The 24474-nt window shown below is 45.4% G+C and overlaps 1 long non-coding RNA gene across 1 annotated transcript; it reads left to right on the top strand.

The window, feature by feature from the left end:
• Positions 1-304: 304 nt before the first annotated feature.
• LOC129458759 (uncharacterized) lies at positions 305-22847 on the top strand. The gene is made up of 4 exons (XR_008649725.1): positions 305-538; positions 5122-5178; positions 21091-21165; positions 22654-22847. It is a non-coding gene; the product is annotated as an uncharacterized lncRNA (long non-coding RNA).
• The last annotated feature ends 1627 nt before the right edge of the window (positions 22848-24474 follow it).

Below are 24474 nucleotides of genomic sequence, written 5' to 3' on the forward strand. Positions count from 1 at the left end.
AAGAGAAATGTGTTCTCTAGAAAGAGAATGAGAAATATAAATGCCCAAGCAGAGAGGAAGATATTCTGTAGGCTAACTAGAAGAGCTGTAATAATCTACAGCTCTTTTAACCTTCCCTTTCTCCGTGTAGGTTCCCCATTGAGTGTTTTCAATGGGAAGTGTCTAACTGCTCTGTGGGTGTACACCACGGCCGGTTGCTAATTTTGGAACACTTGTGAATCCTGGGCCCGGAGTCATGACCAATACTGGTGAGTCATACTCCCCATACAGAGCTCCCTACACACTGCCTGTCAGAAAAAAAAAAAATAGCAAAACAGAAGTTGCCATCTCATCCTCTGCTCTAGTTGTCTCATTTTACCTTCTGAAATGATGGAGGAAGTTCTGCTGAGGATGGGGTCAGGGTAACAGCAGACTTCTGAATAACTCTGCACCCCCAGAAACCTGCAAAGGACACAGGCCCTCTTGGTGGTCTCCTCCTGGATGCCTTGCTTTCTCCTGGAAGAGTCCTCCCTTCTACCCCAGATATCACTGCGAACCTGTAAGTGGCAGTACCTTCTTTCTGGTAGGCAATGTCTACTGTGCCATCCTAGGCAGGTATAATACATAAAATAACCTGTCATCTGGGACCATTAGCCTCTTTAACAAAGGACAAATTTCATTCCATACTGGAGAGAAAGGTTTTAAAATACAAGTGTCCTGGAGAGAGGAAACATGTTGACTTAAAGTCACACAAATGTGCAAAGACCTGACAGCAGTCCTTTCTGGGTCAAAAAGAAAGCAGAGAGCTCAGGGGGATAGAACCCTCGAATACAGACTATTGGGTACTTCAGATCCAACCTGTGGACTCTCATTCAGGTTGGGGGTTATTAATTTTTTTTTTTTTTTTTTAGATGGAGTCTGGCTCTGTCGCCCAGGCTGGAGTGCAGCGGCGCAATCTCAGCTCACTGCAAGCTCCGCCTCCCGGGTTCATGCCATTCTCCTCCCTCAGTCTCTCGAGTAGCTGGGACTACAGGCACCCGCCAACATGCCTGTCTAATTTTTTTGTATTTTTTAGTACAGACGGGGTTTCACTGTGTTAGCCAGGATGGTCTTGATCTCCTGACCTCGTGATCTGCTCGCCTCGGTCTACCAAAGTGCTGCAATTACAGGCGTGAGCCACCGTGCCCAGCCCAGTTGGGGGTTATTCAGGTTCCTTTGCTTGGCCATAGTAGATGGCTAAGTCTTTGCTTCCAAGTTCTCTTGACCATGAGACATGTAGAGCCAGGGAGGAAAGAGAAAACCCAAACCAGGTCACTGTTACCTGTGAATAACACCTTGATCGAGTTCTGAGAAGAGGAGTGATGATACTAAAGGTTAAGTGAAGGTTTTCACTCCTCTTCAGATTTTGACTTTTATAACTCTGCCATCCCTTTACTGTAGAGAACTGAGAAAGAATAGTATATGGGCATGTGAGGAGATTCCAACTGCATAAGCAGATCATGAATGTTCCCAGTGCCAAGTCCTCAGCCAAGAGTGCCCCAGGAGTTTCATTCCTACTGACCGACCTGGGTAACACAGGCATAAGAACAGAGAGAGAAGTGGTGCTTTTAAAAGTAGATCTGACTTAGTAGTCTTTAAATAACTAAGGATTATGATATGGGAGAGCACTACTTTGCATCTCCATCTCTGCTGAGAGAAGAACTTGAAAAAATGGGCATGAAACTAAAGGGATTTGGGCTTGCTAGGTAAGAGCTTCTAAAAGGTAAGAAAGCTGTTGAAGAAGAGAATTTGCTTCTCTGTATCAGGATGGACACTTACTTGACTGTGATGGTCACTGAAATGTAGCCTACCTTGACATAGAGTAAATTCTTGCTCTTCAAAGTGTGGTCCCCAGATCAGCAGCAGCAGCATCACCTGGGAGCTTGTTAAAGATGCTGAGGCCCCACCCTGACCTCCTGAATAAGAATCTCCTCTCGGCTGGGCGCGATGGCTTACACCTGTAATCCCAGCACTTTGGGAGGCCAAGGCGGGCAGGTCATGAGGTCAGGAGATCGAGACCATCCTGGCTAACATGGTAAAACCCCATCTCCACTAAAAAATACAAAAAAAAAAAAAAATAGCTGGGCATGGTGGCAGGCACCTGTAGTCCCAGCTACTCGGGAGGCTGAGGCAGGAGAATGGTGTGAACCCGGGAGGTGGAGCTTGCAGTGAGCCAAGATCGTGCCACTGCACTCCAGCCTGGGGACAGAGCGAGACTCCATCTCGAAAAAAAAAAAAAAATCTCCTCTCTAACAAAGTTCCCAGGTAAAATGCTTGAACATTATGGACTGAGAAGCGCTGCGCTAAATGACCTTTGCAGATTCCTCCTGTGATGGTTAATACTGAGTGCCAACTTGATTGGATTGAAGGATGCAAAGTATTGTTCCTGGGTGTGTCTGTGAGGGTGTTGCCAAAGAAGATTAATATTTGAGTCAGTGGGCTGGGGAAGGCAGACCCACCCTCAATCTGGGTGGGCACCATCTAATCAGCTGCCAGTGCAGCCAGAATAAAAGCAGGCAGAAGAACATGAAAAGACTAGACTGGTTTAGCCTCCCAGCCTACATCTTCCTCCCATGCTGGTTGCTTCCTGCCCTCGAATATCAGACTCCAAGTTCTTCAGCTTTGGGACTCGGACTGGCTTCCTTGTTCCTCAGCTTGCAGCCGGCCTATTACAGGACCTCATCTTGTGATCGTGTGAGTCAATCCTCTTAATAAACTCCCCTTTATATATAAATCCATCCTATTAGTTCTGTCCCTCTAGAGAACCCTGACTAATACACTTCCTACTTGAGGAGTTCATGAGCTGCCACTAGTTAAGAAGTGGTGCAGCCCCTCTGGGGAGGGAGGCCTGGCTGCTAAGGAAGTGGGAGGCATGCTGGCATTCTCCTCCCAAGCCACAGCTCTCCACATGCCTGTTGTACAGGGGAGAAAGTACACCTTTCTCCTCAACCTCAAGGGTACCGTAGCTTTAGGTCCTCTGAACACATGAGACCCCCTGTAGCAAATACCTGGGAGCCCAGACAGCTTGTAGAGATTATCCGTGCCTCCCTCAGAACCATGGAGGACTCCCAGAGCAAGGAGGGAGGCAGGCAGTCCAGTGGTCTCTGCAGATCCTAGCTCTCCTCTCACTTGTAAAAGCTATCTGCATGCCTCCCTGGAGGCCACAGGTGACAGAGAGTGCCCAATTTCTGATCTATCGAAGAATCATAAACCAACTGATATATTTTTTCCAGAAGGTTTTTAAAAACTCATTTTTGCATAAATTATTCATAAATACCAATGAGAAAAAGAACACCCAAAACCAATATAGAGAGTGAGGGGTCTCAAGACACGGTCAACAACCCTTTTGACTAAGAGGATCTAGTTCACAGACACACACACACACAGAGTGTGTTCACCCAGCTGCTGATATTAACTACTGCCTTAGTCAACTCCGACTGCTGTAATACAATACCATAGACTGGGTGGCTCAAACAACAGATGTCAATTTTCTTACAGTTCTGGAGATGTTTTACAGTCCAAGATCAAAGTACCAGCACATGTGATTCTTGGTGAGGGCTCTCTTCCTGGCTTGCAGATGGCTGCCTTCTTGCTATGTCCTCGCATGGACTTTCCTCAGTGTGTACCCATGGAGAGAGAGAAAGAAAGAAAGCTCTAGTCTGTCTGTCTTCCTGTTCTTATAAGGACACTAATCCAATCATGGGGCTCTGCCCTCAGGACCTCATCTATTAATAGTACCACCAGGCCGGGCGCGGTGGCTCATGCTTGTAATCCCAGCACTTTGGGAGGCCGAGGCGGGCGGATCATGAGGTCAGGAGATCGAGACCACGGTGAAACCCCGTCTCTACTAAAAATACAAAAAAAAATTAGCCGGGCGTGGTGGCGGGCGCCTGTAGTCCCAGCTACTCGGAGAGGCTGAGGCAGGAGAATGGCGTGAACCCGGGAGGCGGAGCTTGCAGTGAGCCGAGATTGCGCCACTGCACTCCAGCCTGGGCGACAGAGCGAGACTCCGTCTCAAAAAAAAAAAAAAAAAAAAAAAATAGTACCACCAGGTTGGGGATTAGGACTTGAACTTATGAACTTTGTAGGGACACAAACATTCATTCCATAACAACTATCAAAGTAGTAGACTTCAGAGCGATTGTTTTCTAATCCATATTTTTCCCCTCAAATCATATGTTCTTGGCTAATACTGAGTGCCCTAAGACTACATGTTAGAGAAATAGAAAATTTTAGATTATCCATCTTCATAATAACTGGTAGTGCTGTAGAAATGCAGTTCATCAGTCTCTAGGGTCTCTCTATTCTACCATTTCAGGTGGGCTGTGGTCCTATGGTCAAGTCAAAGAGAAGCTGCACTGAATATTTATTCACAGTAAGGACAGCAGTTGAGATCAGAGGCTCTAGAGTTAGAATGATCTGGGTTCAAATGTGATTCTACGACTTCCTACCTGTGACCTTTCCAAACTTTGATTTCCCCATCTATAAAATGGAGGGAATGACAATACCTTTTATCATTATATATTATTATGTAGTTGTGAGGGTTAAGTAATACATGAAAAGCCCTGCCACAGGGTAGAGACTAAATACACAGTGGCTATTATTATTGTTGCAGTTGGTATCATTGGATGTGATACTTATGTTTTTCTAGCTCATATGTGCTCTTTCTACTATCACGCCAAGATCTCCAAGGAGCAGGGATTAAGCTTCCCTCAACAGAATTCCTCTTGTCTTCTTGACGTTATAAAAGGTCTCCTGCTTCAAGTAACTCAGGGAGCTGCCAATGTAAGGCTCTGCCCTTGTGGGGCATAAGAACTGTTGTGGCCACTTGCCTGTCTACTGGCCCAAGAACTCCTCCAGAGTCCTGGGCATCCAGTAAAACTTGCAGCACAAGTTAAGCCTTTTTTTTTTTTTTAGAGAAGCCAAGAGTCCTCCTCCACCTCCCCAAGCCTCATTGCCCCACTCTAGTGAGCAGTGATCTTCACTCACACCTTGACTACCCACTGCTCATTTCCCCTTAAATGACTCTTCACCCCTGAGCACACATATGTCATGTATTGGCCTTCAAGAGTGATCTTTCATTTCAACTTTCATTTCTTCCAGGATTCCCCAGGATCAACCATCTGAGTAGATACCTTGGAATGTCCCCAGATTTCAGAGGTAAATCACTAGTACTTTCCTACAGTAGTAGACACCATTTCTGCCCTGCCCCTGTGGTCCTAACCATATGCAGTGACATCAAAATCTGGTGTCATATCTCATGGAAGACCCATACCCCCAAAGCCCTTCATCCCATTCCCTTTATCCAGTGCTCATAAACCACATGAAGGACCTGGCCCAAGGCCTTGAGCCCTGCTTCTTTTTCAGCCACTCCCAATGAATCTGCCAATCATCTCTTCCAGGAAGCTTCCTACCTTCTCCCCCAAGCCGAGCTGGACTGGGGACCCCTACATTGAGCTCACCCTGTACTTACCTCTGTCGTTAACCACTGTATTGGAATGATCTGTGTCTCCATCTGCCTCCCACACTAAACTGAGTTCCAGGAGGGCGGGGGCCATGTGTTATTCATCTCTGCATCTCCAGCATTTAGACTGTGATTAACATATAGTAAGCATGCAGTACATGTTGAAAGAAATAAATAAAGGTGGGGGGAGGAAGGGAGGAGGAAAAGAAAGATAGAAAGCAAGGAAGAAAAAAAGAAGAGTCCAGGCGTGGTGGCTCACTCCTGTAATCCCAGCACTTTGGAAGGCCGAGACGGGTGGATCACAAGGTCAGGAGATCGAGACCATCCTGGCTAACGCAGTGAAATCCCGTCTCTACTAAAAATACAAAAAAATAGCTGGGCGTGGTGGCGGGCGCCTGTAGTCCCAGCCAGTCAGGAGGCTGAGGCAGGAAAACGGCGTGAACCCGGGAGGCAGAGCTTGCAGTGAGCCAAGATCGCACCACTGCACTCCAGCCTGGGCGGCAGAGCGAGACTCTGTCTCAAAAAAAAGAAGAAGAAGAAAGGGAAAAGGAGGAAGGAAGAATAAAGAAAGAATGAAAGCCATAAGAAGAAAGAAATAATGAGAACAGGCTGGATCAAATTCTGTAGAATAATTCCTAATGGCCACCATGCCCAGTGAAAGTGGGGAAGGCAAACGGCCTCACCTTATGGACCTGCAGTTCTGTGGGACAAATTAAAGCTGTAAAGCAGGTATTTTTGACTGGAGCAGCAGACAAATGTTTCTGTTTAGTAGAAAAGTTACTGCAGTCAATGCTGCTCCACATCACTAATGAAGGCTAAAAAAATCACAGCTGAAAGGTATAATGGTGCTTTCTTCCACCATTATACCTTCCACTGTCTGAACAGTGAAGCTAAAGCCCATCCTTCTCTATATTTAATCTTCCAACATCTCCTTCTCTGTTACTAGTATAAAAACAGAATAAGTTTATATGGGCCCATTAAAATCATTGACCAAATAATCATGATGATTCCTGGAGCCCTAGATCATCAGAAACCCCTATAAAGTCCTCTCTACTGACAGCAGGACATAAAACCATGATCAAACACAAACACTGAACCCTTTCCTGGTCACAAATACACGCTCCACTCAGCGGCCAAGGTCAGTCACTTCTTGTGTACATGAACCCTCCCCGGTCCACCCCTGCTGACAAACATTTCCATACACATCCAAGGAGAATGAGAGAGGGACCAAAAAGCTCTTGGGAATTCAGTGGCATAATCACCTTACAGGTATCACCACAAATGGAGAGGGGCAGGAATGCAGAAAGGCAAAAGGCAAAACAAAACAGCTAGATAATCAAGAAAGTATCCACATGTGTACACACACACACACCTACTCAACAGTTTAACTTCCCTAACAATGTTTTGCTCTGATTAATAATTAAATGGCCTGTGTACTTTGAATAGACGCCAACTACTTCTCAGCAAGGAGAAGTGGTAGAGAAGCATATCAACGAGGTCAGCCTGGAATGAAAATGAGCCAGTCCACCATGCAGATAATCAAGAGCTTCTTGCATTCATTCCCTGTATCTGCTCAAAATCTTTAACTCAAATTTGCTTAACTCAAAATTTTGTTTAAGTCAAAATTTTAGAGATTAGAGATGAGGTGTGGAGAAGGTTCACTTTACCAACTTTGTTCTATTCCAGCCAATTTAGTCATTGTTCTGTCCACACAGAATAGAAGCAATAGTTTGACCCTGAAGCCTGAGCTAAACTCTGTTGGTTGTGTTTGGAGGACAGCTCCCCTTGGCTTTGGGGGCTAACCCCCATGTGTCCTCTCTCTCCCTTTAGCAGATGCTCCCTTATGGATACCACACCATCCCTCTGAACACAGTATATATTCCTCATGATTCATTGTGGTCAGCAATTTAATTACTGACCACAAATTATGTGGGAATTATCTTCCAGGGAATTGGGAAAATGAGTGTGATTGTAGGAAAAGATAATCTATTATAGATTATTTTAAAAATAATGTCAGATGTTAATCTTGTATATGGGAAGAGAGGGAATGACTACGTTAAAGATAGCAGAAGGTCTGAGGGATCCCAACTAGTGCTCAGGTAAGGAGGGTGGGAAAGAGGGAAAGGAGAAGTGAAGGAAGAAGGCGTATTTGGACAAAAGGCACATGCCACATGGAATCATCTTCCCCCAATCAAAGGAGGGTGGGCGCTTCCCAGGAGGGCACAGTATCACTCTCCAGGTACCCACCTGGCATGGAAGCAGGTGCCTGCCTGTGCCTGCCTCTTTCCCACTCTCCTTTTTCTTCCTTCTTCCTCCCTGCCTCCTTTCCTTCCATCCACTTTTACTGTCCACCTGTGTGTTAGGTGCTGTGGAGGTGGTGGGAATATAAAAATAACAGAAGAGTCTCTAATGTCCAGTCATTAAGCAGTAAAGCTAGTAACCAACAAGTTCAGCAAAGCAAGCTATGCAACCATATCACAGGGCTTGTGTTGATAAATGTGGCGGGGCCCAGTGTGCCTCAGTGGAGGCAGCAGCCATTTCCACCTGACAGCCAATAGTTGATTTCAGTAACAATATTGTTCTCAAAATTTCCCCACACCTACTGCTCTAGAATAAAAGAAAATAGAGACATGACAACCAAATGCAATGTAAGAATTTTGATTGGATCTTGTTTGAAAAAAAACATCCAAAGTCCATTGACTTTGGAGACTCAGAAGGGGGAGGATGAGAGAGGGGTATGGGATAAAAAACTACATATTGGGTACAATGTACACTACTTGGCTGATGGGTGCATGAAAATCTCAGATGTCACCACTCTACGATTCATATACATAACCAAAAACCATTTGTACCCCAAAAGCTACTGAAATTTTTTAAAACACACACACACACAAACATCTGTTAGAAGACATATTGGGAAACATTTTGGAAAATTTTATATGATTTGGGAATTGGGAACCAGGGGATATTAGGTAATTATCATAATTTTCTTAAGTGTAATAAAGGTTACTGTATGTCAGAGGATGTCCTTATTTTCAAGAGATGTGTGTTAGCCGGGCGCAGTGGCTCACGCCTGTAATCCCAGCACTTTGGGAGGCCGAGGCGGGTGGATCACGAGGTCAGGAGATCGAGACCACGGTGAAACCCCGTCTCTACTAAAAATACAAAAAATTAGCTGGGCGCGGTGGCGGGCGCCTGTAGTCCCAGCTGCTCGGGAGGCTGAGGCAGGAGAATGGCGTGAACCCGGGAAGCGGAGCTTGCAGTGAGCCGAGATCGCGCCACTGCACTCCAGCCTGGGAGACAGCAGCAAGATTCCGTCTCAAAAAAAAAAAAAAAAAAAAAGAGATGTGTGTTGAAGTATTTAGGGATGATGTCTGTATCTTACATTGAAATAGTTTAGGAAAAAACATATATTTGGTACAATGTATACAACTGTAGAATCTAGATGAGGGATTTCAGTGTCAACTGTACTATTATTTCAACTTTTCTACACATTTGAAATTTTTTATAATAAAAAATTTGAATAAAAAATTATCTCCACTTGCTAGCTGTCGTAATAAGGCCTTTAGTAGAATAAAGCCTTCTGTGTGTCAATTAGCTAATAAATAATCATAACTAACATTTGTCATGTGCCAGGCAATGCTGAGAGCTAGCATGCAATAATTGCAATATGAGCTTTCCTTTACAGAGAGGAAAACCGAGGCTTGGCAAGGTTAAGTTCTTATCCCAACACATGCAGATAGTAACTGTCAGGGCCAGATCCCAGCCTGGCTTTGATCTGGTTCTAAACTACCCACTCTTAACTGCCAACTTCTACTGACGGCCTTCTAGAAAAAACCCTGACATTCAATGTCTGGGTGAAGTAATAGTAACAGGAATCATTGCCATGAAGGGCAGTCTGTCAACTGGCAAACAACCCTTCTAAGAGCCTTTCTTGCTTTGATAGGGAGAAAAAAGGCTTCGGGGGCTGCCAGAGGAGAAGAGGCCACCAGTGAGTGAGGAAAGGGCATGGAGAGAGAACTGGGGAAGGGAAACGGCCTCACCTTATGGACCTGCAGTTCTGTGGGACGAATTAAAGCTGTAAAGCAGGTATTTTTAACTGGAGCAGCAGACAAATGTTTCTGTTTAGTAGAAAAGTTACTGCAGTCAATGCTGCTCCACATCACTAACGAAAGCGAAAAAAATCACAGCTGAAAGGTATAATGGTGCTTCCTTCCAGAGGGTTGCTTAAGCAAGGTCTCATTGTGCCTGAAGTCTGTATTACTTACTGGCCATTCAGGACGTGCAATGCGATTTAAGAGAGCAGTGCTGGGCTGCACTGAGCCGGCTATACCCTCTTACTCAGTCCCCTATACAACAGGGCCAGAGAGGGTGGAGGGGATGTGCCCAGCCAATTGGCCTCTATAGGAATTTCAACCATGACCTTGACCTTATTTGCTCTCTGCTCCAGTCTCCTGACTAACCAGCCTGAGTTCCACAGCCAGCCTGGCGGGGCCACCATGTAACTAACAGTCCAGGGTCAAGCTGTATTTTGCTTTTGGTGTATAAAATGCAAGAACTGGAGAAATCATATAAAAAGTCAGGAGGAGGTAAACATTCCAAGCACCAGCCTCCCCGGAATTTGGCATTAGAACAAAAGCCACTTCCTTCAGTGCCCTTTTCTTACAGAGCAGCTTTTCCTGTGAGGAGAGAGTTACGTCATTAACACCTTGGTTAGCGGGGTGTTCTGAGTTGTCAGGATTAACCATCTAGGCAGTGGGGTGAAGGGTCCCGTTATGCAGAATGTGGGGACTGCCCTGAGATGTTTTTGTTTTTAAAACAAACACAATTGTACCAGCTGATCTCAGAACACATTTCTAGAAAAATCGCAGCCTGTGACATCACAGACCTTTCAGCCTCGGACCAGCAGCAACACACTCTGAAGTAGGTCTCAGAAGACAAAAAGCTGAAATCAACTCATGCTTCCTGCTACACAGAATCCACTGAGAGGAAAAGGAAATTTTACCAAAACTTCAGAAAGCTACAGAAATGACACCCATTTTCACAATCCCGGAAGGAAAGTTGCATCTGAGGGTAATAAAAACAGAACAATGGAAGAGTATTTGTTAAAATAAATGGCTTTGACAGGGCATTTTCTCTAAAGGTCTCCCTCGCCTCAAGTAGTACTCCTGCCTTCAGTCCATCTTGCACGCCACACAGCTGTGGGCATCCTGGGAGCTGCTGCCATGTCCTTTCCTAAAAGCCTCAGTGCCCCCACCCCCAACCAACCCACCCACCCCACCACTTGTCTCCCTTTCTCTGGCTTCTTGGAGCAATAAGACCCCCTTCTCCCAGTGAGGGATGTTTCTGAAAGGTAAGCATGAACCCATTCCTCTCCTGCTCAAAAATAGTGACCGGCTCTCGATCTCCTCAAAGATAGAAATGCACACTTTGGCCGGATGTGGAGGTTCATGCCTGTAATCCTAGTACTTTGGGAGGCCAAGGCGGGTGGATCACCTGAAGTCAGGAGTTGAAGACCATCCTGGCCAACATGGTGAAACCCTGTCCCTACTAAAAGTACAAAAGTTAGCCAGGCATGGTGGCACACATCTGTAATCCCAGCTACATGGGAGGCTGAGGCAGGAGAATTGCTTGGACCTGGGTGGCGGAGGTTGCAGTGAGCTGAGATCATGCCATTGCACTCCAGCCTGGGTGACATAGACTCTGTCTCAAAAAAAAAAGAAAGAAAAAGAAAAAGAAATGCACACTTTGTTTGGCACCCAGGCCCTCATGACCTTTCTCCTGCCCACTTTTCCCAGACTGTCTGCTACCACACGATATGTGCAGCCTTTCTCCCAGTCACACGGACTCCTCTGAATGTTTGCCTGTCTTTCTTGTGTGGCACCTACTTGTGCCTTTGCACTCACTGTCCGCTTGTCTAAAATGCTCTTCCTCCAAATCCACAGAGAAAACATAACCCAAATACCACCTCCTCAGTGGAACCCCTCCAGAAGTTTCTTTCTCTCTCTCTCTCTCTCTGTGTCTTTCTCTCTCTCTCTCTCTCTGTGTCTTTCTCTCTGTCTCTCTCTCTCTCCACACACACCCTGCTCACCTCCCCAGCCACACAGGTATCACTCCTCTTTTCAGGGCTCTGCTCTGTTCTCTGTTCACAGATCTGCCACCCACACTAGTCTGTGAGCACTCCTTTGGGGACAGAGCCCATGAAGTGCTCACCTTTGTGTTCCCAGTTCTTAGCCCAGTGCCTGGCACCCAGTAGGTGCTTCATAATGTAAGTCCCCCAACCAGCAAGGCCAAATTCTGCTTTTTCCAAGTCATCCTCAACACTCCGTAGGAAGGAGTTCTGCTACCACAGAACAATGTATTCTATATTGCCTATAAATTATTACATTTCTCTCTTCCTGGAGTTATATATAGATGCACACACACACACACACACACACACATATATACACACACACACACATATATGTATATATGTATATATAGGCACCCGGCCTAAACAACCTAAATCTTACAGAAACTTGGCTTCTGTATGAGGGATAAATGGAGTCAGTCTTTAGGCTAACATTTTTTCTATAAACTAAGATTTTAAAACAATTGATGTTGATATCTTAAAGGGTCACTCAACAAATTAATTAATCAACATTATCTCCTAAACAGCCAAGGGCCAATGGAAGGGTGAGAGAGAATAAAAAAATGTGACTTCCCTAAAGCATATTATAGTTTAGTAGGACAAAATTTTAAAAATTCGATAATTTAAAAACTTTTTTAGAGAAAGGGTTTTGTTCTGTCACCCAGGCTGGAGTGCAGTGGCACGATCACGGTTCACTACAGCCTCAAGCTCCTGGGCTCACATGATCCTCCCACCTTAGCCTCCCAAGTATCTGAGACTACAGGTGCACTGCACTGCACCCAGCTAATTTTTAAGAATTTTTTTGTAGAGGCAGGTGTCGCTATGTTACCTAAGCGGGTCTTGAACTCCTGGGCTTAAGTGATCCTCCTGCCTTGGCCTCCCAAAGTGTTAGGAATATAGGCAAGAGCCACTGTGCCCAGCCTACATCCTAGAATATACTATACACACATACACACACACACACACACACACACTGCCCTCCAGCCCAGGTGACAGTGTGAGACTCCGTCTCAAAAAAAAAAAAAAAAAAAAGATGTAGGTTGTATATTCAGAAGTTGCAGGAATGCAGTGGCCTAATAGGATGAAACATCCTGGCACTGAGACCTGGCCTCCTTCCCCATTGTCTGTCCTCTTGCTTGGCCTCTTCTCAGGCTGGGCTCTGCTCTCCCTTCCCAGGGCCAAAGGATTCAGAGGCAACCCAAGATTTACACATTGAATTCCTCTCCAATTTTCTTGCCATCACCCTTGTGGGGTCTGGCTCTCTGCTGTTGCAGTAATATTTTTATTTATTTATTTATTTATTTTTGAGATGGAGTCTCGCTCTGTCACTCAGGCTGGAGTGCAATGGCATGATCTTGTCTCACTGCAACCTCTGCCACCCATGTTCAAGTGATTCTCCTGCCTCAGCCTCCTAAGTAGCTGGGATTACACGTGCCCGCCACCACTCTTGGCTAATTTTTGCATTTTTAGCAGAGATGGGGTTTCACCATGTTGACCAGCCTGCTGCAGTAATAGTAATACTTCATCAACAGGACCTGCCACTCTCTAACCTGCCATGGTTCAGTGGCTGTAAAGGAGAAAATTAATATACATTGCTTCTTCCAAAGTGACCCTGGAGAAACTTTTTTCCCCCCAGTTGTCACTACTTCAGAAATTCTAAAGTGAGATTGGGGAAGATGAAGGATATGTGAGAAATTCTCCCTTGGCTTCCACCTGCCACTTGTTATCGGCAGCTATCTGAAGAGTCCAATTGCCTGGAGGCCTTCAGCTAGAATGATGGTATTCTTTTTTTTTTTTTTTTTTTTTTTGAGACGGAATCTCGCTCGCTCTGTCGCCCAGGCTGGAGTGCAGTGGCGTGATCTCGGCTCACTGCAACCTTCACCTCCCAGGTTCAAGCGATTCTCCTGCCTCAGCCTCCTGAGTAGCTGGGATCATAGGTGCATGCTACCACACCCGGCTAATTTTTTTGTATTTTTAGTAGAGATAGGGTTTCACTATGTTGTCAGGCTGGTCTCGAACTTCTGACCTTGTGATCTGCCCGCCTCGGCCTCCCAAAGTGCTGGGATTACAGGCATGAGCCACCACACCCAGCCTGGGATGGTGATATTCTAGGCAGTGTCTCCAGGCTGCCAAGTAGAGCAGTTTCAGAATGGCCTCAGGGTTGATGTCAGCCAAAGGAAAGCAGCTGATGTCTTTATCCATGACCCTCCTTCCATCTCCATGACCCTGCATTATCCTCCCATGGCCATCCTGCCACAAACTCCCCCTCAAAGGCCTTAGCAGAGGGCCAAGAATTTGTTAGTTGAAGGAAAAAACTTGTTTCAATGTCAAACTGACATTCCTAAGGGCTCCTGCAGCCTCCCCTACCGGAATCCTTCAGATCCTGGGCTTGAGTGTTGGTGATATGGGAATCTAACTCTGTGCAGCTGTGCAGTCAGGGAGTGGCCAGGTGTTAAGGACATGAGGACAGGGTCAGAGACCAGTTACTGGAGAGTTGGACACACATGGGCCCAGGCCAGCCTGAGAAGGCCATAAAAAGTCCTGGCATTGTGCCCCAGCCACCTTCTCCACTGTCTTTCTTAACGACACGATCACTGTTAACCAATGGTGGCCCAAACCTAATTCAAGATCCTGAGAACCCTTCAAAGAAGGGGAGGAGCCAAGCAGGTAACGGCATCTCAGGGGTTTCAACAGCAGGGATTAGAAGTCAGACTGGGAGTGTCTGAGTTTTGGGGCAGGAAATAAAATACTGAATCTTAGATGGGAAATGCTGAATTATTAGGCAGGTGTTTGGTCAAAGCAGAATATCATAAAGCAGACTGGGAACAAGGACTCAGGATACTGAAGTCAAACCATGCTTACTAGCTGCAGAACTACCTCGTTGATGGGCTACTGGCTGAGAATATCTCCTTCCTCCTACCTGGAACAAGGTCTGCTCCTAGACCTGGAGGCACAACTGACTTTGCGGGTGGAGCCCTCCTTATGCTAGAGGTCAGCACCTTAAGGACCAGAACCATGCCTGGCTCACTCTCTACTCAGTGAGTGCCTGATACATGGTAGGCACTTGATGAACACTTACTGAGTGAATGACCATTGTGTATGTTTTTGGGGAGCTGGATCAGGATGTAGGCACAGCCTCTCTCCCCTAGAAAAGCAGAGTCAGTTCATCCTGAAGGTTTCACTATTACCAGATATCTGCCTGGACCTGTACAGCTCTAGCCTCTGGATTTATCTTGTTTTAACAAACACATCGTGCTTGCCATGTGCAGCAAATATAAACCAATTTAATGTTCAACAATCCTTTGAGGTGGGTATCTTTATTTTATTTCTTTTTTTTTTTTTTTCAAGACAGAGTTTCGCTCTATTGCCCAGGCTGGAGTGCAGTGGTGCAATCTCCACTCACTGCAAGCTCCGCCTTCGGGGTTCACGCCATTCTCCTGCCTCAGCCTCCCGAGTAGCTGGGACTACAGGCGCCCGCCACCACGCCTGGCTAATTTTTTGTATTTTTAGTAGAGATGGGGTTTCACCATGTTAGCCAGGATGGTCTCAATCTCCCGACCTCGTGATCCACCTGCCTCGGCCTCCCAAAGTGCTGGGATTACAGGCCTGAGCCACCGCGTCCGGCCTGAGGTAGGTATCTTTATTAACCCCATTTAATAGATGAGAAAACAGGCACAGAGAGGTCAAGTAACTGACCAAGGTTACACAGTGATAGAGCCTGGCTATGACCCCAGGCATTCTGGCTCTAGAGACTATACTCACAGACACAAGCATAAAGGCCAGAGGGTCCGAACCCACCACTATCCATGGTTGAGAATTGAATTACGCAGCGTGGATCTCTATGGCCTCTAAAAGCCATTCACCAACCCTAGACATCCTGACAAGTCTGAGATGCTGGTGGTGACTAGAGATATGGAAACAATTCCCACTGCCTTTGCTTGTCTCTGAAATGCAAACGAGACATGCGTTGGTGGAGTATTACCTTGTAGGACAACTCCCTGGGGCCTCCTAGACTCGGCCACCCATTGTACAGGGCCAGTTTCACAAAGGCAGGCATGTAACCTGTGGAGTCACACAGGTCTCTGTGCTCTGAAGGGCCCTGTGCTTGGTTCGATGCACCGCTATTGCCATCTTGAAATTCCTAATAATTTTTGAACAAGGGCTCTGAGACTTTTATCTTGCACTGGGCCCTGTAAATTAGGTCCTGCCTATGCTTGTGTGTTGTCCATTAGATTCATCCTGATTTCCTTTCTCTTGCCCTCTCTCTCTTGCCCACAGGAATCAGCCTCTTATAATCTCTGTAAATTCTTGACATTCTTAGGTGTTAGGGGAGCATGCAGGTCAACTCCAGTTCTTAAGGGTCTCTTATTCTAATCTGTTTCTTCTGAAGCTGATTAGGAATTTTTTTTCATAAGATCTTAGGCATCTGATACTCACTCCATCCCTCCCACCCTCTCCCTGTGTTGACTTCATTCCTCCTGCTTCTGATCTTTCAGCTCCCTGCCAATCCAGGAGCGAGATAAAGACTGCGAGGGCTGAGGCAGGTTGTTGGTAAAGGAAGCCCCAGCTGAAAGAGAACATCCACAGTCTAGATTAAAAGAGATTTAAGAGATATTAAACTAATGTGAGGATCTTGTTTAGATTCTGATTCAAAGAAACCAACTGTAAAAAGACATTTTTTTAGACAATCAAGAAATTTTGAATATGAACTGGGTGTTAAAGGATGTTGACAAATTATGCTTTATTTTGTTGGGTATGAAAAGGTGTTGTGGTTACATAAGAAAATGCCCTTATTTCTTTTAGATATCTGTATTGAAGTATTTAGGAGTGTTATAACATGGTATCTAGGATTTGCTCTAAAATGCTTTAGGAGAAAAAAAAACTTAGGGTTGGGAGGGAGAGACATGAAACAAATGTGACAAAGTATTGATGTTTTTTGAAGTTGGTGATGGAATTTCTTAAACTCTTTTCTTTGTGTAGGTTTGGAAGTTTTCATAATAAATAGTTAAAAGCAAAAGAGCAGAGGAGTGACAGACAGAGCATCCAAACCACAATGTTTCCAGAAGAGTAGAAGCAGATGTTTACTGTTGTTCTATTTCAGTGGCTCAGAGAATCTCTCTGGTCTCTAAATGAGCTGTTTTTTGCATGTGTGGATGACACAACTTTGCAGTTTCCTCTGAAACATAACCTCTTGGAGCTGTTTCAATGAACAGTAGGACTGGCTCCACTGAACCATCTCCCCTTACTCTCCTGCCTACTTTCTCTTATGATAAAGAGCTTATGAGGATATGAGTAGAACAGGAACTACAGAGGAGCAAACTCATGACCTTAATATATTAGCCTCCTTACAAACCGCCTCTAAGCCCTGCTTCTCCTCTAAATCCTTGCCTCGAAATCCTGCTCCTCCTCTGGACCTCACACAAGTGCTAACCCCTATGACCTTCTGTGACCACTTGATCTATCCTAATCCCTTCTTCCCAATCTCCATGGCATTTGCAGCCCAGCATCTGGTATTTCACCCTCTATTTGGCTCTGAGTTGTTCTCAATCATTTTGTATGACCCAGTCTTCACTCCCCACCAGGTTTCAGTTTTCCATATCTGCTACTCCAACAGGTTTTTAAAAAGGCCTATTCCATGCTGAGCACACTGCAGGCCATTCATTCATAGGTTCATCCATTTATTCCTCCAATTCTGAGCATTTACTCCATGATAGACATCGTACTAGATGCTGGGAATTCAGCAGTGAACAAGATAGACCCAGTCTCTGCCCTGGAGCTCCTTTGGTTGAGGTTGAGAGAAAGAGAGAGAAAGACTAATATTAAACAAATAATTGTACAACAAAGTAATTCATGACAGTGGTGGTACGTGCTGTAAATACAGCATCTGTGGTGCCCTGAGTGTGTAGAACAGGAGACCTGGCCTGGTCTGAAGAGTCAGGAAAGGCTCCCTAAGGAAGTGACTTTAGGAAGGGACTTAAAGGAAATATAATAATTAGCCTGGCACGGAGAGGGGAGGAGCATTCCAGGCAGAGCAAACAGCATGGGAAAGGCTCCTGGGGGAAGTAGCCTGGCATGTCAAAAGAAGTGAAGTTTTACTGGCATGCAGAGACCATAGTTGAAAATGAGCATACTTTTTGAATTGAGGTGAATTTTGAGATTTCTAAGCACACTGGAAGGTGGATTCTTATTATCAGCTAAGTTAGGTTGTTACAGTAATACCCTCCAATTTATCTTGTCTCTCTGCATGCATGCTCCTTTGCAATGTGATTTTGCCCCTCTTCTCAAAAAGCAGTAGAGTCTATTTCTCTACCTGCTGAATCTGGGCTTGGCTATATGACCTTCTTTGGCCAATGGGATGATAGCAAATGTCATGCAAGCAGAGGCTCTTGCTTGTGGGAACCCTTCTGGCACCATGTCAACAAGCTGTTCCTGGTAGCACTACTTGAAGATGAGAGGCACTACACGGAAAGAAGCTCCAGCCATACCCACAGTCCTGGGATTCCACATGAGGCCAGACATATGAGCGGGGCCATCCTAGACCATCCAGCCCCAACCAAACCAGTTCAGACCAGAAGAATCACCCAACTAGCCACAGAATCAACTAGAATAAACATTTGTTATTGTTATAAACTGAATGCTCTAGGCTTTCCAAAATTCATATGTTGAAATCCTACCCCTTAACGTGAAAATAGTAGGAGATGTGATATTTGGGAGGTAATTAGGATTAGATGAGGTCTTGAGGGTGAAGCCCTCATGAATGGGATTAGTGTCTCCATAAAATATGCCCAAGGGAGTTCATTCCTCCCTTCTACCAGGTGAGGACACAAATAGAAGGCACCGTCTATGAACCAGAAACCCTCACCAGACACCAGATCTGCTGGTGCCCGATCATGCACTTCCCAGCTTCCAGAACTGTGAGAAATACATTGTTGTTTAAGCCACCCAGTTTATGACTTTTCATTATAGCAGCCCAAGCTGACTAAGACGGTTTTTTTTTTCCAGATGGAGTCTCACTCTGTCACCCAGGCTGGAGTGCAGTGGCGTGATCTTGGCTCACTGCAAGCTCCGCCTCTCGGGTTCACACCATTCTCCTGCCTCAGCCTCCCTAGTAGCTAGGACTACAGGCGTCCACCACCACACCCAGCTAATTTTTTGTATTTTTTAGTAGAGACAGGGTTTCACCATATTAGTCAGGATGGTCTTGATCTCCTGACCTCGTGATCTGCCTGCCTCGGCCTCCCAAAGTGCTGGGATTACAGGCGTGAGCCATGGCGCCCAGTCCATTTTAGAGACTTACATAAACTGTGGTATAGTCACATGACAAAATACCATATTGCAATTAAACTGGATGAATTAGATATTTACATGTCAAATGGATATTCTCAAAAACATCAGGTGACTGTACATAAAACAAAATTATCTTCTCTATTTCTATGTGTCTATCCAACCAGTCCAAGTAAAAAACATGCAGGCCAGGTGCGGTGGCTCACGCCTCTAATCCCAGCACTCTGGGGGGCTGAGGCAGGCAGATCACGAGGTCAGGAGATCAAGACCATCCTGGCTAATACTGTGAAACCCCGTCTGTACTAAAAATACAAAAACAAAATTAGCCAGGCATGGTGGCGGTCGCCTGTAGTCCCAGCTACTTGGGAGGCTGAGGCAGAAGAATGGCGTGAACCCAGGAGGGGGAGCTCGCAGTGAGCCGAGATCGCACCGCTGCACTCCAGCCTCGGTAACAGAGCAAGACTCCATCTCAAATAAATAAATAAATAAATACTAAAAAAAAAAAACATAGAGCAGATGGAAACTCACCCAGCTCATTGTATTAGTTTCCTATTGCTGCTGTGACAAATCAGCATAAATTTAATAGCGCGAAACAACACAGAAGTCTACAATTGGTAAGCAGGGCTGTGTTCCTTCTGGAGGATCTAAAGAATACTTGCCTTTTCCAGCTTCTAGAGGCTGCCTGCATTTCTTAGCTCTTGGATGCATCTTACCAGCCTCTGCTTCATCATCACCAACCTCATGCAACATTGTGACATCTCCTTCTCTGCCTCTGACCTCCTGCCTCTCTCCAATAAATGCGCTTGTGATTATATTGGGTCCAGCTGGCTAACCCAGAATAATCTCCCCCATCTCAAAATCCTTAATTACATCTGCAGAATCTCTTTTGCCATGGCAGCATATTTACAGGCTCCGGGGTTGGTAAGTGAACATCTTTTGGGCGGGGGAGTTGGGGGCAGGCATTAGTCAGTCATGGTAGCGTTTACCTGAAGAGAGAAGGAGGAAAATAGGATTAGAGTGATGAACTAAGAGAACTTCATCTGCCAGGTTTTCTTTACTTTAAAAAAACTTATTGGCTGGGTGCAGTGGCTCACGCCTGTAATCCCAACACTTTGGGAGGCCAAGGCAGGCGGATCACCTGATATCGGGAGTTCGAGACCGGCCTGACCAACATGGAGAAATCCCATCTCTACTAAAAATACAAAATTAGCCGGGCATGGCAGCGTATGCCTGTAATCCCAGCCACTTGGGGGGCTGAGGCAGGAGAATCGCTTGAACCCGGGAGGCGAAAGTTGCGGTGAGCCGAGATTGCGCCACTGCACTCCAGCCTGGGCAACAAGAGCGAAACTCCGTCTCAAACAAACAAACAAACAAACAAACAAAAACATCTTAACAGGGTATGGTGGTGTGGGCCTGTAATCCCTGCTGCTCAGGAGGCTGAGGAAGGAGAATCGCTTGTATCTGGGAGACAGAGGTTGCAGTGAGCCGAGATCATGCCACTATACTCCAGCCTGGGCGACAGAGCAAGACCCTGTCTCAAAAAAAAATAATAATAAAAAATAAAAAAGTTATCTGAGACAAATATGTCAAATTGTCATTTTATGATTACGGGTGGTGTTAGAAACAAACTGCCCCCAAAAACTTCTTGGTACTGCCGACACTCCCCCTCAAACCCCTCGGTGCTGCTCACCTCTCCCCCTAATGCTCTGCAACGCTTCTCCTTTCCCCAAGTCTCTACATTTCTAAGCCCTTATCTAGGCGCCGCGATGAAGCCAGCAGACTTCACTTACCAGACCTTGCTGCAATAAGCCAACTCCAATGACAAACCATCCAGACCGCACAGGGGGAGGTCGTGGGAAGCATAAACAAACTTTACTTACACCCTCCTGTAATAAACGTCACAAGGTGATATGTGGCAAAATTAACCAGCAAACAACCCTGGGATGTGGCCACACCAAAGAACTCCCTCAAACTCCTCTCCCCAATATAAACCCCTCATTCTGTAAGCTTGGGGCTGCTTCCTCTCTGATTGTTAAGCGGTCAGCCAGCAGGGTAATAAACTTCCTCACCTAACCTTGAGTCTCTTTCTTGTACTTTTTCTCTTGGCTAACCTTACAGGTGGTAGGTATGAGTTATATTATTCCCTGTACCATTCACTATCTTTTTTTTTTTTTTTTTTTTTTTTTTTCAGAATTCCAAAGATAGAAATGGGGTTAGGAAGGGAATTTTTGCCCTCCTGGTTCTTGTCTTCCTTCTCCACTTCAAGGTATGTTGTGCTACTGTGTGAATCCATAAGGGAGGAATCAGACTTTCTTTTTGATAAAGACAGAACAAGACCTTTGTGTTTTAGATCTACAATGCCTTACAGAGTAGCTAGGTCAATGGTTATCAAATTGCCCTGGGAAGCCCCACCTGGGGCCATACTTCAAGCGGCTGCTGTGGCCAAAGATAAGGATTTCAAAGATTCCTCTTACTCCACTCCTTCCATGCTCACCTTCCTTCAGTTAAAGCCTTTGCCTTTACCTGTTTTTATGTTGAAGTGCCACATAAGACGTTGGCATTTGAAATGATGTTCTGTTGTTTAATATGTAACAGCTCCCCATGTAAAAAGGAGGGGAGGCAAGTCCTTTGAGCTAGATGCCTTGAAGGAAGAAGAGTCTGTACTGAGTCAGGTGCCCCAGTGTGGGAGGGAAGGAGACAAGTCATTGCCAAGGGGACAAAGGAAAGCAGAGAAGAGAAATGGTTCTCCTTAGGGTCACCATTTCCCTCCAGAGCCCCTGTGAAGGAGGGTCATATACATAAACTATAAACAATGTACCTAGTTTAATATGCATGTACATACATACATACGTACAAACACTCAAAACCACTAATCCATTCCAACCTTCACCATTATGAGCCTGAGGAGCCTGGATTGAGACAGATAAAGTGACTTGCCTCACGTTGAGACTACATAAAAGGTGTTACTATCACTTAGTAAATCTCTTTTATTGGTGGGTCAGAGGCCAGGCTGTTGTAAACCCACAGAGGAAAGCCTTGCAATTTTCCAGTAACTGGAATTGTTTTATCTGAAAATATTTCCTGGAGTCATGGATTCCTAGGGCAGGGGTGTGGAACTGAGGAAGGAGGGGGTGTTTCTTGAGGAGGAAAGATCCTTTGTTCATCCTCCTGCCTCAAGACGAATGAAGTAACTGCTGAAAAGAGGGCTATCAGGAAGGAGAGGATAACTCATAAATCTTTACATTTTAAAAAATAGCTTTAGAGGCCAGGCTCCGTGGCTCAGGCCTATAATCCCAGCACTTTGGGAAGCCGAGGTGGGCGGATCACCTGAGGTCAGGAATTCGAGACCAGCCTGGCCAACATGGTGAAACCACTCTCTACTAAAAATACAAAAAAATTAGCCAGGCGTGGTGGCGGGCACCTGTAATCCCAGCTACTCGGGAGGCTGAGGCAGGAGAATCGCTTGAACCCTGGAGGCGGAGGTTGCAGTGAGCAGAGATCGTGCTGTTGCACTCCAGCCTGGGGGACAAGAGAGCGAGATTCTGTCTCAAAAAAAAAAAAAATAAATTAAAAAGCTTTAGAAATTCTGATTCCTCAGAGCTCCAGTGGACACAGAGATGTCTGCCCTTTGCCCTCTTTTGTTCTCCCTTGCTTTTGTGAGCATATATGTGTTTTCTCATTCTGTCTTTCTGAGTCTGCTTTTTGTCTGCCTGTCTTTTGGTTTCCTTTCATATTTATTATATTTCATTTGAAGTGAAAGGACAGGGCCGGGAGTCATGCCTCCCCAGGCGTGAGGCGTGTGTGGGCTGTATCCCAGAGGAGATTTTCTTTGCCAATTGTGGAATGAAGACTGTATCAAAGTTCAGAGGATCCGCCAACACAGAAGAGAGAAACACCAGATGCTTGGGGCCTCTAAGCAGAAGGAGCAACCCACCAATCCCAAGATACCTGCTTGGCAACATAATGTGCTGTGCAAAGTGCAGCAAGTTGTGAAGAGCCAGCATCTACTTCTGGAAGCTGTCCATCTGAAGTTTCTGAAAAAATTTTCATCGGCACCTGTCAGATGACTTGATTTCTGAGTGAAGAGCTGCATGAAGATGTGCCTTCAAACCAGTCTTTGTACATCACGTTCAGGTGTCACTGAGAAAAGTGATGACTAACATTTCTTGGACATATACCTGCTGGGTATTAATCTTTATACTGGGCATTCGCTGATGGTAGTGGAACCTACGGGTGGCCTACTCAACTTCTATTTCTCCATTCTTCCATTTTAGCTAACAGAACCCCAATTTTCTTCATCTATTGTTTCCTTTTGAAACCCAGAGAAAGGTGACCCCATTCCAATTCCAAAAGTAAGTATTGATTAGTCTAAGCCAGTCATGATATTTCCATCTCCCTTGCCAAGGACTTGTTGAGGAAAGGTCAAATAACAAAACACTGGCCAATGAAGCATGAAGGAAAGTTCTCGAAAAGAAAGATTCTGCGAAAGAGACACAGAAAGAGATGACCTTTCTCTCTGGTTTTTGTTTCTAGATGAGATTCCTGAAATTCTTACAGTTATCTTGTTATCAACCTAAAGAGGAATGTAACACCTACGGGAGGGCGGAACCAAGTATTCTCCCCTGGAGCCTGAGATATCTCTGGACTTCCTAGCATGTGATATAATAATTTATTATTGCGTTATATCATACTAAGTTGGGGGCCCTGTTACCTGCATCAGAAATCTTCCTCATAGCCATAGGTTGGTTCATTTAATCTTCACTGCTGTCCATGTGGTATCTATCTCCTTTTTATAGGTTAAGAAATGCATTTAAGTTAATACAGCTAGTAAGCAGCAAAGCCCAAACTCAATCCAGTTCTGAGTTTTAAAAATCCCTAACGTGGCTGGGTGCAGTGGCTCACGCCTGTAATCCCAGCACTTTGGGAGGCTGAGGTGGGCAGATCATGAGGTCAGGAGTTCGAGATCAGCCTGGCCAACATGGTGAAACTCCGTCTCTATTAAAAATACAAAAATTAGCTGGGCATGGTGGCATGCACCTGTAGTCCCAGCTACTCTGGAGGCTGAGGCAGAAGAATCACTTGAACCCAGGAGGCAGAGGTTGCAGTGAGCCGAGATTGCACCACTGTATTCCAGCCTGCACGACAGAGCAGTACTCAGTCTTTAAAAAAAAAAAAAAAAATCCCTAACATGTGTGTCTTAGTCCATTTTATGCTGCTATAACAGAATACCACAGGCTGAGTAATTTGTAATGAACAGAAATGTATTTGGCTTACAGTTCTAAAAGCTGGAAAGCCCAAGATTCAGGGGCTGCATCTGGTGAGGGCCTCCTTACTGCATCATAACACAGCAGAAGACATCACATGATGAGAGTGAGAGCTCAGACTGGCAGCAGCGAGTCTTTTCACAGTCAGCATTCATCCATTCATGATGGTGGAGCCCTCATGACCTAAACACCTACCATTAGGCTCCACCTCCCAACACTGTTGCATTGGGAATTCAGTTTCCAGCATATGCTTTTTAGGGGACATATTCAAACCATAGTGATGTCTTCATTTTATATCTGTAGGAAAGTCA

The sequence above is a fragment of the Symphalangus syndactylus genome, chromosome 19, assembly GCF_028878055.3.
Source record: "Symphalangus syndactylus isolate Jambi chromosome 19, NHGRI_mSymSyn1-v2.1_pri, whole genome shotgun sequence".
NCBI classification, from domain to species: Eukaryota; Metazoa; Chordata; class Mammalia; order Primates; family Hylobatidae; genus Symphalangus; species Symphalangus syndactylus.